The 14,156-nt window shown below is 43.3% G+C and overlaps 1 protein-coding gene across 1 annotated transcript in view; it reads right to left on the bottom strand.

Annotated features, from left to right (window-relative positions):
• The window catches only part of LOC124619744, a 38,330-nt gene that overhangs the window by 11,025 nt on the left and 13,149 nt on the right, over nt 1–14,156 (bottom strand). The gene's annotated exons all lie outside the window — the stretch shown is intronic.

The following is a 14,156-nucleotide window of genomic DNA, read 5'->3' as shown; positions in this document are numbered from 1 at the left end:
ACATCTCACCTTGCCATACTGATTTACCTTTTACGAGGGGCGTTTGAAAAGTCCGTGCAAAGTCCAAAAGATAACATCACCGACGTGTATTGAGGTCATGTTTAGTTAGTAGCATCTTTTGAAAGAATGCACACCAAGTTTCAGCCATATTGGTCTATTTCTTTGTGTCTGGCATTTGTGTGTATCAAGGAAGTCGAGTGATTGTCAGAAAATGGATGAAAAAGAATTTTGTGTGGTGATTAAGCATTACTTTATGAAAGGCAAAACACCTCAGGAGACTAAAGAGAAGCTTGATAAAAATTACAGTGACTCTGCACCTTTGATTATAACAGTTTATAAGTGGCTTCAAAATTTTCGGAGTGGGCATATGAGCACAAGTGATGCTGAACGTTCTGGATGCCCTATGGAAGTTACGACTCCAGAAATCATTGATAAAATCCATGATAGGGTGAAGGATGACAGAAGAGTTAAGGAGCGTGGGATTGCTAGAGCTGTGAGCATATCGAATGAACGGGTGCATAACATTTGGACATGAGAAAGCTATCTGCAAAATGGGTTCCACGATTGCTCACGTTAAAAACGGAATCGTGTGAAGTGTTGCAAGGATGGTTTGCAGCTGCTCAGGAAGAATCCGCAGGACTTTAAGCGTTGTTTCATCACTGTGGATGAAACATGGATACATTACTATACTCCTGAGACCAGACAACAATCTAAACAATGGGTTTCCAAGTGAGAATCTGCACCAAAAAGGGCGAAGACCATTCCTTCGGCCAGAAAGGTTACGGCGACTGTCTTTTGTGATTCGCAGCAAGGGATAATCCTCATTGACTATCTGGAAAAGGGTAAAACTATTACAGGTGCATATTATTCATCGTTATTGGACCATTTGAAAACCGAGCTGCCTGAAAAATGTTGGCGATTGGACCGCAAAAAAGTCCTTTTACATCACAACAATGTACCAGCATACACCTCAGCAGTTGTGGTCACAAAATTAATGGAAATAGGATTCCAACTCATTTCACATCGCCCCATTTCTCCAGACTTGGCTCCCTTGGACTACTATTTGTTCCCCAATTTGAAGAAATGGCTGGTGTGACAAAGATTTAATTCAAACGAGGAGGTGATTGCAGCAACTAATAGCTATTTTGCAGACTTGGACAATACCTATTATTCGGAGGGGATCAACATATTAGAACAGCATTGTGCAAAATGTATAAGTCTAAAAGGAGACTATGTCAAAAAATAAAAAAGGTTTATCCCAAACACGTAAGTAGATTTTATTTTTGCAGACTTTTCAAATGCCCCTCATATGTTGTAAGAATTCAAAAGCCATGCATTGCTTATTAAGGCACCTTTTGTTGCTGTGGTATAACTATGGATGCTCTAACATTTCACTCCATGTATTATTGTGTAAGAGTGTTGGTGTTACAGCACAGTATATGTAGGGCTGGGCCCCTGGACATTCAGCCATCACATTAGTAGATACGCTTTGTGGGCCAGGAAAGGCGTCAGCACTACCTCAGGCAGCTGTTTATCAACAGATAGCAGTACTGACTACTACCGAGCCTACAGCAGTTGCCCAGCAAGTTGGGGTGCAGGCTGTGGCACTACATGCTGTATAGATCATGGTAAACAGCGCTGCAGTTGTGGGGCGCCTACATGTATACCGCAGACTCCCGTGCCACTTTAATGTCAGGTCAGGCACGTGTGGAGATGCCTCATCCTCCGCTACACCTCACGCCTGGCCGTGGTTCTGTTCTACCTCCCGCGACTCCGCTGCAAACCGGCCCTGCACTGACCTGCACTCCGCCCAGACAGCGCTGGCCTGTGCACTGATGGCTGGCTCGCCACCAGCCCGCACACTCTCAGCCGGCACGGTTCCCACTTGCCAGCTACTGGCACCCGCAGGATGCTGTGCTGTGGATCCCACCCATCACAGCATCTTGGACACTTCCAGCTCTCGCATCAAAGTCTTGACAATTCCTGAAACTTGGACACTGTCAGTTCCTACTCTGGCACCACCTGTTTTAGTGCTGCCAGCTCTTCTGGCACTACATGTTTCAGCAGCACCGACTCATCCGGCACCACCTGTTTCAGTGCCGCCAGCTCCTCTGCCGCCATGTGCTCTGCGGCCACCTGCTGCAGCTCTGTTGGCTTCAGCATCTGATCCCAGTTCAACGGTTGCTGCTCCAGCACCCAGTCTTGTTTGTCACCTGGCCTCTCCCCACTGCCACGCCAATCTTGATGTAAGCGTACCATGTCATGTTTTGACCAGACAATGCTGGTGGTGCACAGACTCAACAATGACAACAATGTTGCTCTTCCCATTTGTTGCTTCTCTTCAGATGTGTCTCCCTTCATTACACTGCAGCTGAGTTGTGCTCTTCCTTGACTGTATGTTTCTCAACCATACTGATCCAGCTTTTCATTTCATATTATTGTCTCAGCAGTTGCACCTTCTCAGCCATGTTCTCTCATCTCCATCACTTGGGTGGTCCATTCCTGTATCTTTTTTATGTGCATTCCCTTATGTGCTGTGGTCAGTCTGTGTGTCTATCATGCTCCTCTGTGCCTTCAGGTTCCAGTTCCATTGCCGTGTATTCTCCCTCACCAGACCTCTTCCTGCTGGCCTGGCTGCCACAGCCAATGTTGCCGATGCTGTCTCCTCAGCCTTCCTCCTTGCAGCAACACATCCAACGGCACTCCCAAGGCCATGCCACTCACAACCGGCCCTCTCCACAGTGACACCGACACTGCTACCTCCGCCACGGCCTCACCTGCAACTGCTACAGCTATCAACATTGGGCCTCTCGGCCATGCCACCATCTCTGCAGGCATTGTCGTGGCCATCATTGTGGCTCCTTCTGCAGTCGTCAGCGACCCTGTCCCAGCAGGCCCACTCGATGTCATCCCACCTGCCACCATTGTTGTGACCATCTCTTCTGTGAGCATCTCTAATTCCCGCTGTCTTTTCCCACAACCACTGCTGCTCCCACTTTGTATTTCTCCAGGTCTGGATAGTGTTTCCATGGACTCTTCATTGTCAGTTCAGCATCTGCTCATTCCATTGAGCATCTGTCCATGCCTTTCCCACTGCCTCTACAGCAGAGTGCTACCATTCCCTACACATACTCCTTTTGTCAGGACCATTTTTGTTGATCATTGCCAGAGTGACTTGTTCCAGTTCGTTCTAGTGGCTGTCCAGAGATGCCTTCCTTGGCTGCTACGCTTCTTCTCTGCGATGGCTGCACCATCTCCCTCACAGGGGAAGGGGTGTAGTATACACAAGACTGGGCCTCTTGTATATTCGGCCACAACATGGCCAGGTATGGCTCATACATTACCTCAGGCAGCTGTTCATCAACGGACTTGGCTTACAGTCAAGCCTCCTGCGGCTGCCACCCCATCGGGAAGTGGGGGTTGCTGGTCATGCCACTATGTGGCACGCACATCACAGTACACAGCACTGCAATTGTGGGGTCCAATTCACATACGCATGGTCACGTGACTGTACACCTGCCACAAGCATACTTAGGTCACTGCTGAGCCCCTCAGTGACCAGTTCAACTCCAGCCTCCAGACCGTTAGCCAGCCACACTGTGAGACAACACCATGGACCACAATGCCTGTCAGCAGTGCAGTGCAACTGCTAGTACAGTCCCGCACCTTAACCAGGCTCCCAGTCACTGCTGTTCCACCACCACTCTGGAAAACCCTGCTTCCACAGCTCCTCATCTCCACCGACAGTCAGCACTTCGTCCTCATGGGAATGGCGAAGTAATCACCTAAAAGGTCATTGCACTGTATTCTTCAATTGCCACAGAAGGCCCTCTTCCATTAGTCAATGTGTGAACTTTTGTCCTCGAACTGCATGGATTTAATTCATATACAATAAACAAACAATGTTACTTCAAGCATGCCAGTCAATCACTACCTCAGTCCACCACTCGACAGGACACTTCATACAGTGCTACCTTGTTAATCTTGTGCAATAAATGTGTTCATTTCATAAAATACTGTCAGTAAATTACTCTGCTAACAGGTAATGGGTGCAGGCAGCACATTTCAGTTCAATATTCTAAAAAAAATATGGCATCAGTGGGTGGAGGAAATTAGCAGCACCGCAGACCAATTTGAAATGACATAATCACTAATGCAACGGTTTCATGAAGAATTGTGGGACTGCCTCAATGGAAAAATAAGAGATACAACTTAAGCGCGCACCTCCCTGCCGCCGTTGGATAAGCAGCTGAGCAGCAAGTCATATACTCCTAGCTCACTCGTTTGTTACATAGTTTAATTCTTAATTTCTTTGCGTGTTTTTGGTACTTGCATTGTTTAATTCATAAATTTCGGGCGTATTATAGTATTTGAGAGTGTAGCATCGCGTTTTAGTACCTGAATAGTGTAATTTCGCTTAGTCTCCTTCCGCCGCCGAGCAGTGTCAGCAGTGCGCAAGTAGCAGCATTACTGCATTTACTAGGCAATCTTGTATTTTAATAACCGTTTAAATTGTGTCGATTTGTTTGCGCTCTCTGTAGATTAGTTCAGATGTTTGCAAAACAGTTTTTAGCATGGATAGGGACTGCAACTGCTGTGTTCGGATGCAGGCTGAGTTGGCATCCCTTCGCTTCCAGCTTCAGGCAGTGTTGGCTTCGGTCACACAGTTTGAGGCTGTTGCCAATGGGCATCACTGTGGGGGTCCGGATGGGGGTTTGTCGGGGACGGCCAGCTCGTCCCAAGCATCCCCTGATCGGACTACGACTGTGGTTGCCCGGGATACTGCCCGCATTGAGGCTGATCCCTCACCTGTGGTAGAGTGGGAGGTCGTTTCAAGGTGTGGCAGGGGGCGAAAGACATTCCGGAGGGCTGAACGGAAAGCCTCTCCAGTTTGTCTGACGAACCGGTTTCAGGCTCTGTCTCAGGCTGATACTGATCTTCGGCCTGACATGGCTGCTTGTCCTGTTCCAGAGGTTGCCCCTCAGTCTGCAAGATCCGGGCAGTTGCAGAGGGTGGGCTTACTGGTAGTTGGGAGCTCCAACGTCAGGCGCGTAATGGGGCCCCTTAGGGAAATGGCAGCAAGAGAGGGGAAGAAAACCAATGTGCACTCCGTGTGCATACCGGGGGGAGTCATTCCAGATGTGGAAAGGGTCCTTCCGGATGCCATGAAGGGTACAGGGTGCACCCACCTGCAGGTGGTCGCTCATGTCGGCACCAATGATGTGTGTCGCTATGGATCGGAGGAAATCCTCTCTGGCTTCCGGCGGCTATCTGATTTGGTGAAGACTGCCAGTCTCGCTAGCGGGATGAAAGCAGAGCTCACCATCTGCAGCATCGTCGACAGGACTGACTGCGGACCTTTGGTACAGAGCCGAGTGGAGGGTCTGAATCAGAGGCTGAGACGGTTCTGCGACCGTGTGGGCTGCAGATTCCTCGACTTGCGCCATAGGGTGGTGGGGTTTCGGGTTCCGCTGGACAGGTCAGGAGTCCACTACACGCAACATGCAGCTACACGGGTAGCAGGGGTTGTGTGGCGTGGGCTGGGCGGTTTTTTAGGTTAGATGGCCTTGGGCAAGTACAGAAAGGGCAACAGCCTCAACGGGTGCGGGGCAAAGTCAGGACATGCGGGGACCAAGCAGCAATCGGTATTGTAATTGTCAACTGTCGAAGCTGCGTTGGTAAAGTACCGGAACTTCAAGCGCTGATAGAAAGCACCGAAGCTGAAATCGTTATAGGTACAGAAAGCTGGCTTAAGCCAGAGATAAATTCTGCCGAAATTTTTACAAAGGTACAGACGGTGTTTAGAAAAGATAGATTGCATGCAACCGGTGGTGGAGTGTTCGTCGCTGTTAGTAGTAGTTTAACCTGTAGTGAAGTAGAAGTGGATAGTTCCTGTGAATTATTAATTATTATGGGTGGAGGTTACACTAAACAACCGAACTAGGTTAATAATTGGCTCCTTTTACCGACCTCCCGACTCAGCAGCATTAGTGGCAGAACAACTGAGAGAAAATTTGGAATACATTTCACATAAATTTTCTCAGCATGTTATAGTCTTAGGTGGAGATTTCAATTTACCAGATATAGACTGGGACACTCGGATGTTTAGGACGGGTGGTAGGGACAGAGCATCGAGTGACATTATACTGAGTGCACTATCCGAAAATTACCTCGAGCAATTAAACAGAGAACCGACTCGTGGAGATAACATCTTGGACCTACTGATAACAAACAGACCCGAACTTTTCGACTCTGTATGTACAGAACAGGGAATCAGTGATCATAAAACTGTTGCAGCATCCCTGAATATGGAAGTTAATAGGAATATAAAAAAAGGGAGGAAGGTTTATCTGTTTAGCAAGAGTAATAGAAGGCAGATTTCAGACTACCTAACAGAGCAAAACGAAAATTTCTATTCCGACACTGACAATGTTGAGTGTTTATGGAAAAAGTTCAAGGCAATCGTAAAATGCATTTTAGACAGGTACGTGCCGAGTAAAACTGTGAGGGACGGGAAAAACCCACCGTGGTACAACAACAAAGTTAGGAAACTACTGCGAAAGCAAAGAGAGCTCCACTCCAAGTTTAAACGCAGCCAAAACCTCTCAGACAAACAGAAGCTAAACGATGTCAAAGTTAGCGTAAGGAGGGCTATGCGTGAAGCGTTCATTGAATTCGAAAGTGAAATTCTATGTACCGACTTGACAGAAAATCCTAGGAAGTTCTGGTCTTACATTAAATCAGTAAGTGGCTCGAAACAGCATATCCAGACACTACGGGATGATGATGGCATTGAAACAGAGGATGACACGCGTAAAGCTGAAATACTAAACACCTTTTTCCAAAGCTGTTTCACAGAGGAAGACCGCACTGCAGTTCCTTCTCTAAATCCTCGCACAAACGAAAAAATGGCTGACATCGAAATAAGTGTCCAAGGAATAGAAAAGCAACTGGAATCACTCAATAGAGGAAAGTCCACTGGACTTGACGGGAAACCAATTCGATTCTACACAGAGTACACGAAAGAACTTGCCCCCCTTCTAACAGCCGTGTACCGCAAGTCTCTAGAGGAACGGAGGGTTCCAAATGATTGGAAAAGAGCACAGATAGTCCCATACTTCAAGAAGGGTCGTCGAGCAGATGCGCAAAACTATAGACCTATATCTCTTACGTCGATCTCTTGTAGAATTTTAGAACATGTTTTTTGCTCGCATATCATGTCATTTCTGGAAACCCAGAATCTACTATGTAGGAATCAACATGGATTCCGGAAACAGCGATCGTGTGAGACCCAACTCGCCTTATTTGTTCATGAGACCCAGAAAATATTAGATACAGGCTCCCAGGTAGATGCTATTTTTCTTGACTTCCGGAAGGCGTTCGATACAGTTCCGCACTGTCGCCTGATAAACAAAGTAAGAGCCTACGGAATATCAGACCAGCTGTGTGGCTGGATTGAAGAGTTTTTAGCAAACAGAACACAGCATGTTGTTATCAATGGAGAGACGTCTACAGACGTTAAAGTAACCTCTGGCGTGCCACAGGGGAGTGTTATGGGACCATTGCTTTTCACAATATATATAAATAACCTGGTAGATAGTGTCGGAAGTTCCATGCGGCTTTTCGCGGATGATGCTGTAGTATACAGAGAAGTTGCAGCATTAGAAAATTCTAGCGAAATGCAGGAAGATCTGCAGCGGATAGGCACTTGGTGCAGGGAGTGGCAACTGACCCTTAACATAGACAAATGTAATGTATTGCGAATACATAGAAAGAAGGATCCTTTATTGTATGATTATATGATAGCGGAACAAACACTGGTAGCAGTTACTTCTGTAAAATATCTGGGAGTATGCGTGCGGAACGATTTGAAGTGGAATGATCATATAAAATTAATTGTTGGTAAGGCGGCTACCAGGTTGAGATTCATTGGGAGAGTGCTTAGAAAATGTAGTCCATCAACAAAGGAGGTGGCTTACAAAACACTCGTTCGACCTATACTTGAGTATTGCTCATCAGTGTGGGATCCGTACCAGATCGGTCTGACGGAGGAGATAGAGAAGATCCAAAGAAGAGCGGCGCGTTTCGTCACAGGGCTATTTGGTAACCGTGATAGCGTTACGGAGATGTTTAATAAACTCAAGTGGCAGACTCTGCAAGAGAGGCGCTCTGCATCGCGGTGTAGCTTGCTCGCCAGGTTTCGAGAGGGTGCGTTTCTGGATGAGGTATCGAATATATTGCTTCCCCCTACTTATACCTCCCGAGGAGATCACGAATGTAAAATTAGAGAAATTAGAGCGCGCACGGAGGCTTTCAGACAGTCGTTCTTCCCGCGAACCATACGCGACTGGAACAGGAAAGGGAGGTAATGACAGTGGCACGTAAAGTGCCCTCCGCCACACACCGTTGGGTGGCTTGCGGAGTATCAATGTAGATGTAGAGTATCAATGTAGATGTAGATGTAGGAGCCAAGTTTATACTCTCCGTCCATCTGTTGATATATGCTAATATGCAAGATATCCCTAGAAAGGGGTGGGACAAGCCAAGGCCAAGTCTAAGAAGATCCTGGTCTCTTCCAACAAATAGCATTAAGAAAGACACTGTTGAAAACTATATCTGAAAATTGTTCATCACTAGGAGAATATGTATAAAAGATAACTTCCATGTCACAAAAATTAAATGGTTTGTTCTTTAAGTTAAAGAAGAATGGACTGGTTGCATCGTACTTGCAGGCATACCAGATGAATATTAACCTATTTGATTGTGAGCTTAGAAAATGGTAGACACCATAAAAAATAAACTTCTGCAGGGAATGAGTGATTATGCCTGAAATAAGCCATTGACTAGTGACACTGCCCTGTGAGTCAACAAGAAAAACTATGGCGATATTACATTCAGAAATGGTCCCAGGTGCTATAATTTCAATAAGTACCATATTTACTTGAATCTAAGCCGCACTCGAATCTAAGCCACACCTGAAAAATGAGACTCGAAATCAAAGACAAAAAATTTTCCCGAATCTAAGCCGCAACTGAAATTTGACACTCGAAATTCAACGGGAGAGAAAAGTCTTAGGCCGCACCTCCAAATCGAAACAAAGTTGGTCTATTGTAATATGAGGCACAATTTAGGTTGAATGAATGACGATACAGCTACAGTAGTTTGGTTCGAGTTGTAAGCTTAGCAGTTAAGCTTTACCAGGTAGCCATTGCTAAGCGTCAGGTGCTCCATCCGTATTTATACGGATACCCTTCCTTTTTCACGTGCTTCGTCTGGTTTGAATCGGTTGCTTATTTTTCTTTGATCTGATAAGTGATGTTCTCTTTGTTATAGGTGTTTACGTCACTCTAAGCTGAAAATGTATTATTGTACTGTGTCATGCATTGTTTGTCGCATTCTGATAATGAGTGTTTACGACGTTTCGCTTTTGTGCGCGCTACCACCGCTTACAATAAAAAAACGAGAGTAATTGCCTCATTAGCGAAACAATGGCAAGAGACTGCTATTTGTTGTTACTTACACTGCTGCTTTCTTTGCATGCGCCTCATTTGTACATTACATTCTGCGCAGAAATTAGAGTCATCTTAGATTTAAAAATGTAGTCAATTGCCGTGTTTCATTTCAGATTGTATCACTATTAGGCATAAGAATAATACGAATATAAACATGACATGATATGTATATTCTTCCGTATTTGCTGTTGTCTCACACTATTTTCGTAGGTTATAAGGCGGACAGGATTTAAATGAGATAGCAGCAAACACGAAAGAATACATGGCAAAATATTTATATTCATATTATTCTTATGATGAAGAGAATACTGCATGTGATTCACAATTCATAAAAGTTCCTATTACCAACCATCTGTTCTCACAGGTAGGAAAAAATTCGGAACATAGAGTTGGCCATATTGACAATCATCCCAAACAGTCTTGCCAGTCGGATTTTCGTAGTACATTGAAATGCTGCTACATTCCATTCGAAGATGAACAATACGGAATTTGTATTTACTTCATTGGATAAGGTATGAAAATGCAGTGGTCGAAACTCGGGGCGGAGGAAAAAGCTCGTCTTGCACCTTTTTTTTTAAATTTATTTACTGACGCAGAGGTTTTGGCGCCAGTATTTATCTTTGTGCCTGCAAAACATGCCTGTGTAGCGCTACACACATTTGACAGCAGAAGTTAATTGTGGCGGCACCTACCAAAATTTTTCAGAACTTCCACTTACTTTGCACTCGATCCTAAGCCGCAGGCGGTTTTTTGGATTACAAAAACTGGAAAAAAAGTGCAGCTTATATTCGAGTAAATACGGTACAGGTACCTATCAATGTCACAGCATGAGAAAATCCAACAGAAAAACTGCGCCCAAGATAGCAACATGGCCTACCAGACATTCTTTTCAAATGCAGCGGCAGGTAAAGATGCAAGAACAGAATGGTAATGTACGTAGACTCAAGCACACCTGTCCAAATATCCATGTGATGACAATAATGTTGACACAGAAAGTTGCAATAGCAAAAATGTCAACTTACCTGCCAAATGATTAGGACCTTCAAATTTACGTGTTCTGAAGGACAACAAGAATGGTAGGATTAAAGTGCAGGATAATCCGTACATACAAGTACCTCAATGAGGCACAGATCCACTGTCTGTTAGCATCCAAAAAGGAGGTTGCTAGTGTGTCATCAGCAAACGCAATGTATTGACTAGACTAACCATATTATTCGAATTTTTAAGCAAAATCAGTATTGCAATCAAGTAGTGCAGACTTGTAGCATAAAAGACTAAGTCATCCACATTCTGAAACAAGGCAAGCACTATGCAAAGGTCTGGTTAATTGAATTTCATATGAGGGAGCAGCAAACACTCCATGTGAAATTCCTAGAGGGCAAACAAAGAAGACTTTCTTTTACACAATTTAGCCATGGAAATTCTTCAGATAGCACATTCCAATCAATGTGAGCCAATGCAAACTAGGTAAATCAGTGGGGTTAAATACTTCCTTACTTTAACTGACAACTAGTTCTGCAAAATATCTGTATATGTCTCAGAAATAAAAATCAAGCGCTACAGCTACATTATGACTTTAAAAATCTAGTTGAAAGGCAAAGTGGTAAAAAAGAGTCCTTTCATGTCAAATCAACACAGAAAATACAATACTTAACATGACCCTCTTAAATGTTCATAAAATTTGGTGTGTTCATTGCATATGACAAGAGAATGAAAAATAACAAATTACAGAATTATATCACAAGTAAGAAAATTTGACAAGCACTGTGACAAAACCAGCTGTAATTTCTTTTCTAATAAAAAGCCAACAGTGAACCAGGTAATTCTGGAAAGGTCTTGAAGCAAGCTTTTCAATGATATGTAATTGTGTCACATTCAAAAAATGTACACAATTAAGGTCAGTGACCTCGACCTTTGACCTTGAATTTCTCAAAACATGTCACCTTCGAAATTGACGAAAAAATATATTTGCTTTTTCACATTACACAACACAACATAGTAAAAAGTGAAGTTGGGATGAGAATGGGATTAGGAGATATAAATTAATATTTACAGCAATGTGTTGCATTAACGCAAAATAAATTGTATTCAGATGCCAACAATATGACACAAAGCACTGAAAAACATATTTATTGTTAAAAAGGTGGTGTAATAACAACGCACAGTAAGGTAACACTGTAGGCACATCAATATCGCTTTCAAATATTGGATGGCAGTGTAGCTGTTACATGTACACAAATAGTTGTTGCAAAAGGTGTTGTGTGTTGAAACTATACAAATCTAGCTTGAAGGTGAAGTTTGCAAAGATCATGTATCGCTGTAATCCTTTCAGGCAAGATGGACACAACAGATACAAGAAGAATCTATATACAGAGCAAATGCAGATGGTTGATATGATTGGTGGCATAATGGCAGGCTATAAAATATGTGATAAATGAAGAAAAAACTAAACTTAGGAACAAGGGCCTGTGGCTGACCCAACTACATTGAAACAAGAGGAAACCGCAAACCTGCATAGCGTCTCAGATGAGTCAGACACACCTGTAGCCCTAAGAATTGCTTCCAATGCATTAAATGATAGTTTGGTATCTCTTGGCGAGCCCCCAGTGAAAAAGAAGAGACTGGAAGAGAAAACATATGTGCAGAAAAAGTTTGAGTAAGTGTCTGAGGCATTTTGAAGTAAATATATACCTAGCACGGAAGAAAATGCAGATCATGAAACAAATGTTGAATCTGAAATGATAATGCAATTGAAAGAGAAATTCAGTACCAGCACCACAAGCAGTGAGAAGATCCAAATTCTGACACTTCTTTCGAAAAGTTGGAGCATTCAAAAGACTGAAAATGACTCGGGAGCCTCTAACTATTTGGTAAGAAAAGCAAAACAATTAGTTAAAGAATGTGGTATTTTAGCAACTCCCAATCCAAGACCCAAACATATCTTATGTGAACAAAATTGTGAATTGTGTCATAGAAATCTACAACAGAGACAATACAAGCCAATGTTTGCCTAAGAAGACAGATTTTGTTTCTGTCATGGTAAATTGTTCCAGAATACATAAACAAAAATGACTAGTGTTGGGAATTCTGGATCCATTGTCAGGCATTCAAAGATGGACAACCAGAACTGAAATATACGATTAATGAAATTTTGCCAGTTGCAACCCAAGAACTGTCTTTTGGTTTGTGCAACCGCTACCCATAGTGTGTGTGTTTGTAGTATTCACCCAAGTGTGAAGCTCAGGTTGGAAAATTCCAGATTAAAGGAGTTGACATGTGATGCAGACTGTCGAATTAGTACCTACAAACACTGTCTTCCTCTGATTATCTGTAATACAGCACAGCCAAAATGCTATAAGTGAAAACTACCCAAGCACACATTCTATCATAAAACACCTGCAAGAGTTGTTTGATGAAAATCAAGTTAATGAAATAACATGTAAACCGTGAGCAGGTACGGATAGAACAACTTTCCAGACCTGTATATCATCTGTGGAAGACTTCTTGGAAAACCTCAAAATCAAATTAAAAAAGCTTCTGTTGCATTCCCTCATAGCCCCCCAAACAGTCTGAATTTCAACACCATCTGAATGAGACACTTTATGACAATGAATACATTGGAATATGTTATTTTGCAGAAAGTTACGCATTTGTCCTGCAGGATGAGGTGCAGGGGTTTCATTGGAACCATGCACAGGCCACCATTCATCCATTTGTTGTTTACTATACAACATCCAGAAACCCACACAACTGATCATGTTTCCTTTGTTATACTCTCAAAATGCCCTAAACATGACACAATAAGTGTTCATCTTTTTCTGCATCACTTTGTTGATTTCACGAGCTCCTGTTTCCATAGAACACTCAAGTATGTGTACTACTTCTCAGATGGTGCTACAGCCGAGTAGAAGAATTACAAGAATTTTGCCAACATAACATTTCATCATGCTGATTTTAATATCTCTGCAGAGTGGCACTTCTTTGTCACATTACATTGCAAAGAACCATGTGAGGGTATTGCTGGTATCATCAAAAGTCTTGCTGCCTGTGTCAGTCTGCAGTACATCTACAACTCTCACATAATGACACCCACACAGTTGTTTGAATGGTGCTCCTAGAACATTGCAGTTTGCCACTTTCATTACACAACTAACAGTGAGTGTGATGAAGAAGATCTCTCCTTCAGGAGTGGTTTGCACAAATTCACACAATTGCAGGTACCCACAAGTTACAATGTGTTATTCCCACAGGCCATAACTATAACCAAATGAAAGTTTTCTCCAATTCACCTGACATCAGAAATTAATCTCTAACTCGAATCCAACGAGACTCGTACCTTGTGATATCATAGGGTTTGTTGCATGCATGTACGAAGGTCACTGGTTGCTTGGATGTGTTTTGAATGTTAATGAAGGTACCAATGATATTTCAATTAGCTCCCTACATCCTCATGGGCCTTCACCTTCATATGTACACCCTGAGAATCCTGACTTCTTAACTGTTGACAAGAATGACATTCTTGCATTGATATGAGAACAGCAATTGGGTGAACGTATTTCCTTTCAACAAAAGATGCAAAAAAGGTGTCATATGTTACTTCCCAGTACTGGGGTATAGTAAGAATAGATGATACATTTGCCACAT

This window comes from Schistocerca americana, chromosome 6 (assembly GCF_021461395.2).
Source record: "Schistocerca americana isolate TAMUIC-IGC-003095 chromosome 6, iqSchAmer2.1, whole genome shotgun sequence".
NCBI lineage: Eukaryota > Metazoa > Arthropoda > Insecta > Orthoptera > Acrididae > Schistocerca > Schistocerca americana.
This window is presented reverse-complemented; position numbering and strand designations above follow the sequence as displayed.